This window comes from Leptonychotes weddellii, unplaced genomic scaffold (genome assembly GCF_054177405.1).
Source record: "Leptonychotes weddellii isolate Sample4059 unplaced genomic scaffold, ASM5417740v2 HiC_scaffold_5668, whole genome shotgun sequence".
NCBI classification, from domain to species: Eukaryota; Metazoa; Chordata; class Mammalia; order Carnivora; family Phocidae; genus Leptonychotes; species Leptonychotes weddellii.
The window spans coordinates 1-6,007 of record NW_028024768.1 but is presented as its reverse complement, the minus strand read 5'-3'; the positions used below and the strand labels follow the sequence as shown (position 1 = coordinate 6,007).

Genomic DNA, 6,007 nt, shown 5'->3' with positions numbered 1-6,007 from the left:
ATAATTGATTCATCAACATTAAGACAAAGCATACAGTTTTCTTGACATTGGATACCCTGTAATATCACATGTCATACCATAGAGTAAACATGAGTAAAAATGTTCCATTATTTAAATAAAATTTCAGTAAACAATAAACATTTTTGAAGAAAATGTCATCAAATAGGTCATTAACTCACTGAGAAGAACCCATAATAGGGTTCATGATGACTGAATTGGTGAACTTAGTCATTTCAAAGTCCATATCAGGAACAACTGTCATCATTTATAGCATACATTTTTATTTTTCTGAAAACAATGGGGTCACATGATACCCATAAGATAAAGTTTAGTCATCAAATTATCCAATTTAAGTTTTATAGGTATCAATTTGGTCATCAAATTATTCAATTTAAGTTTAATAGGCAAAGCACATTACTGAATCTCACAATCTCCTCTATTAGCACAGTACTGCAGTTATGGGAAAGTTTATGAGAAACCAAAGCAACATTAGAATCCCATAATAATAGAGCAAATTTTTCTCTAGACATTTATTTACACCTAAATGAATATTGCATTTTGGACTAGGTAACAGAAAATCAAACAATTGTTCAACATTCAATTATCTGAAGCTCATATAAAAATTACATATTTTGTTAAGAGGATCATATCAAGAAGAAAAAAAACATATTGATATTCAGTTTTCCTGAGTGAATAAAACTGCCTTAGGTGTAAATCTTCACTAGTTCAATGTTTATATGAAATATGTATGTCAAAAGAAGCCACTGATCTCTTATAATGGAATGTTATATTTCTTGGAATCAAGTCTTACTGAAACAAAAATGAGATAAAAAGAGCTAAGAAATGAAATCTGAAAATGCCATAGTTTTAGAAAATGCAAATATCTGAAACAAAGCTTAAGGAATAAGAGATGTTTGTTTATTTATAGGTACATAGATAATGTTGGGCAAACAAGTTATTCATGAAATTTTATTATATCAAATTCAAGATAAAATTCTCCTAGAAGGGAAATAAAGAGTTACTATTATCTGTCCCAGAATTGTCATTGAATTCTAGCCTGTTTAATTCTATTGAGCATAACTTTTAAGTTATTTCTCTTCGAGACAATTTAAGGTCCCATCATTGTCAAAAGCCATGACACTTCCCATGCATACACAAACTTGGACCTGATTACCTTACCAGCAAGTCTTAAAACCCTGGTGCTAAAATGAATTGGAGTTAGCGTGTACTTATTACATGATCCCTGGGTGATATCAATTGCTCCAGTCACAACATGCCACAGAATGTTTTTCCATATCATTATCTAAGAGGACAAAAACCAGAACTGTTATTAAAGGGAGAACTACCTCTCTCTGGTGCATATGGGTTGTGCATGTTTTTCATTAAATGAGAAAAATGTTAGTACTAAAAAAAAAACCACCTCATTTCAGAGTTTAGTTCATTGATTAACAAAAATTAATGAGTATGAAACTTACAGGTCACTTGACTTTGGAGAAGCAACCCAGTGTCTTCATGTAGAGTCAAGAGAATTTCATTGATCATCCCTTGTCTATATAGTCAAGAAAGTCATAACACTAACATCTGACATGGTTTATTGTATATGAATGCTCATAAAGCACTGACACTCTTAAAACCACATAAATCTCAGGATTTGGATATCAGGTATTAGGGCACATGGAATTGAATGTATTGTATTCATTAGCTCAGGAAACCCATATACAGGTTTCTTTATCAATGGATTCCATCTTAACATATATGGGCAAAGCAAATTACCACATCTTACATTATTTTTTCCATTGTCAGAGACCTTTAGTGATGATATTTATATCAGTAACCCCAAAGCAGCCTAACATCATTAGAAACTTATAGCATCAATCATGAAAATCAGTCTATTTGTTTATATATTCAAATATATATCTCACACTGGACTGAATACCAAAGAATGAAAAAATCCCTCATTGTTAAAAACACTAAGTTCAGGTAAAAATTAAAGATATTTTCTTGGGATCAAATCAAGTAGTTCAGTCATAGAGTAGGAAAACATATGGATATTTAAGTTACTCAAATGAGTAAATCTAACTGCCATAGAGTGAAACTTTATAAGCCTGAAAGTCTACTTGGAAGGTATTTATGACCAAGACTAACACATCTCATCAATTTAATGATGGATATCTTGTGAAACATCTTACCAAAAGAAACAATAAGAGAAAAAGAGTTAAGGTGAGCCCCAAATGTGTCAAATTATTAGAGCTTATCGACCATTGAAAAAAATGAAGAGGATGAGTTATTGTGTAATTTGAAGAGAATAGATAGGTTTAGAAATTATAAGTTTCCTTTAAGTGATTTGCTGATAAATAAAAAATACAATACCTGTAGAAGAAAAACAAGTATCCTTAAAATTCTGTCTCAGGATTGTAAACCTAGAGTGAGCCTCAGTGTAATGCCATTGAACATGACTTTTAGGTAAACAAATCTTTTCAATACAACATGAGGTTTCAAAATTGATGCAGCACAGGATTCCCCAAGCATATGTATACTTGAACCTAACTATGCTTACCAAAGATGGATCCAGGAAACTATGAAGCCAAGGTGATTAGGAGTTTCATTGTATTGCATGTTGGACTCCTGGATGTTACAGATTGCCCCAGCGACAGTGAGACCAACAGGGTTCTTCCTCTGGAGTCATAATCTAGGTAGACAGGAATAACAATGCTGTCAAAACAAAGCACTTCATCTCTCATGTGCATGGGGCTCATGCATGCTTCTCTATGATGGACCAATATAATCATTTCTGCAAAAATGACCCATTACATAGGCTATTTGACATTAATTCACCAAACAAAAGTTTGACAAAGCATATAAGTTTCTTGACTTTGGAAAACTAATTAGGTGATGTCATGTTGAAATAAGAGCATCTCATTGATCATTTTTGGCATATTCGATCAAGGAGCCATATCAGCAACACTTGACATGGTCCATTGCATTTCAACTTGGATAAAATGAAACAACAGGGATGCCTAGGTGACTCAGCTGGTTAAGGGTTGGCCTTTAGCTCAGGCCATGATCCCAGTGTCCTGGGATTGAGTCCCACATTGGGCTCCTTGCTCAGTCAGGAGGCTGCTTCTCCCTCTGCCTGCTGCTCACCCCTGCTTGTGCTCTCTCTCTCTGACAAATAAATAAATAAAATCTTAAAAAAATGAAACAATAAATCCATATGAAACTTATTTTTAGAAAACAAGAAAGCAATAACCACAATTGTGTTTTTCTTTAATCTGTCAACCAGTTTATGGGAATTTTCAGCTGTGGCTGATAAACCATTGTTTTTATGCTAACAGTCCTCATCCATGTCCCACCATTACCACAAAAACATAATAATTGGGATGAATATGTCTACTCCTATACTCATGTATAAGATTATGAATGTTGGAGATAATACCAAGGCTCAGAAAATTTATTAAACCCATGACTAGCAATGAAATTAAATCAGTAGTAAAAAATCTCCCAAGAACAAGAGTATAGGGCTGGATGGCTTCCCAGAGGAACTCTACCAAACTTTAAAGAATTAATACCTATTCTTCTGACATAGAAATGGAAGGAAAACTTCCAAACTCATTCTATGAGGCCAGAATTACCTTGATTCCAAAACTGAGACCCCACAAAAAAAGAGAATTATAGAACAATATCTGATGAACATGGATGCAAAAAATCTCAACACGATACCAGCAAATCAAACCCAACAGTACATTAAACAAATTACTCACCATGGCACCTGGGTGGCTCAGTTGGTTAAGCATCTGATTCTTGGTTTTGGCTCAGGTCATGATCTCAGAGTCATGCGATCAAGCCCCATGCTGGGCTCTGCACTCACCATGGAGTCTGCTTGGGATTCTTTCGCCCTTCCTTTTCCTCTCCCTCCCCTCTGCTCGCCCCCCGCTCTCTCTCTCTCTCAAAATAAATAAATGAATAAAATCTTTAAAAAAATTATTCACCACGATTAAATGGGATTTATTCCTGGGTTCTAGGGTGGTTCAATATTTGCAAATCAGTCAATGTGAAACATCACATTCAAAAAGAAAGGAAAAGAGCCCTATGATCCTCTCAATAAATGCAGAAACAACATTTGACAAAATACAGCATCCATTCTTGTAAAAACCCTCAACAAAGTAGGAATCCTGGACATACCTCAACATCATAAAGGCCATAAATGGAAGACCCACAACTAATATAATTTCAATGGGGAAAAACAGAGCTTTTCCTCTATGGTCAGGAGCAAGATGGATGTTCACTTTCACCATTGTTATGTAACATAGTACTGGAAATCATAGCCTCAGCAATCAGACAACAAAAAGAAATAAAAGGCATTCAAATTGGCAAAGAAGAAGTAAAAGATTCAGTATTTGCAGATGACATGATACTTTATATAGAAAACCTGAAAGCTAAAAACCTACTAGAACTGATACATGAATTTAGTAAAGTCAAAGGATGCAAAATCAATGTACAGAAATCTGTTGCATTTCTATACACCAATAATGAAACAGCAGGAAAAGAAACCAAGGAATTGATCCCATTTGCAATTGCACCAAAAACAAACAATAAGATACCTAGGAATAAACCAAGGAAGTAAAAGATATGTACCCTGAAAACTATAGACACTTCTGAAAGAAACTGAGGAAGACACAAAGAAATGGAAAAAAAAAAATTCCATGCTCATGGATTGGAAGAACAAATATGAAAAAGATGGAAAAAAGGTGGTCTCTTCAACAAATGGTGTTGGGAAAATCGGACAGCAACATGCAAAAGAATGAAACCTGGCCACTTTCTTACACCATACACAAAAATAAATTCAATTTGTGTGAAAGACCTAGATGTGAGGCAGGAAAGCATTAAAATTCTAGAGAACACAGGCACTAACCCCTTTGACATTGGCTGTAGCAACTTCTTACTAGATAGGTCGCTTTTTTGTAGTTTCAAATTTTTATTTAAATTCTAGTTAGTTAATACATTAATAAAAGAAAGAACAAGAACCATATGATCCTCTCAATAGATGCAGAAAAAGCATTCAACAAAATACAACATCATTTTTGAGTAAAACTTCAAATTGTAGGGATAGGTGCACACCTTAATATCATAAATGCCATCTATGAAAAACCCACAGTGAATATCATACTCAATGGGGAAAAACTGAGAGGTTTTCCACTAAGGTCAGGAATATGGCAGGGATGTCCACTATCACCACTGCTGTTCAACATAGTACTAGAAGTCCTAGCCTCAGCAATCAGACAACAAAAAGAAATAAAAGGCATCTGAATTGGCAAAGAAGAAGTGAAACTCTCACTTTTTGCAGATGATATAATACTTTATGTGGAAAACCCAAAAGACTCCACCCCAAAACTCCTAGAACTCATACAGGAATTCAGTAAAGTGGCAGGATAGAAAATCAATGCACAGAAATCAGTTGCATTTCTATACACCAACAACAAGACAGAAGAAAGAGAAATTAAGGAGTTGATCCCATTTACAATTGCACCCAAAACCATAAGATACTTAGGAACAAATCTAACCAAAGAGGCAAAGGATCTGAACTCAGAAAACTATAGAATACTCATGAAAAAAATGAGGAAGACACAAGAAATGGAAAAACGTTCCATACTCATGGATTGGAAGAACAAATATTGTGAAAATGTCTATGCTACCTAGAGCAATCTACACATTTAATGCAATCCCTATCAAAATACCATCAACTTTTTTCAGAGAAATGGAACAAATAATCCTAAAATTTGTATGGAACCAGAAAAGACCCTGAATAGCCAGAGGAATGTTGAGAAAGAAAACAAAGCTGGTGGCGTCACAATTCTGGACTCAAGTTATATGACAAAGCTGTAGTGATCAAGACAGTATGGTTCTGGCACAAAAACAGACACATAGATCAATGGAACAGAATAGAGAGCCCAGAAATGGACCCTCAATTCTATGGTCAACTAATCTTCGACAAAGCAGGAAAGAATGT

At 34.6% G+C, this 6,007-nt stretch overlaps 1 non-coding gene and 1 pseudogene across 1 annotated transcript; both read right to left on the bottom strand.

Moving 5' to 3' along the window:
- Nucleotides 1–1,053: 1,053 nt before the first annotated feature.
- LOC115939464 (small nucleolar RNA SNORD115) lies at nt 1,054–1,129 on the bottom strand (annotated as a pseudogene).
- Nucleotides 1,130–2,427: 1,298 nt separating this feature from the next.
- On the bottom strand, nt 2,428–2,508 carry LOC115939525 (small nucleolar RNA SNORD115). Its single transcript, XR_004074325.1, has one exon. It is a non-coding gene; the product is annotated as a small nucleolar RNA SNORD115 (small nucleolar RNA).
- Nucleotides 2,509–6,007: the final 3,499 nt, after the last annotated feature.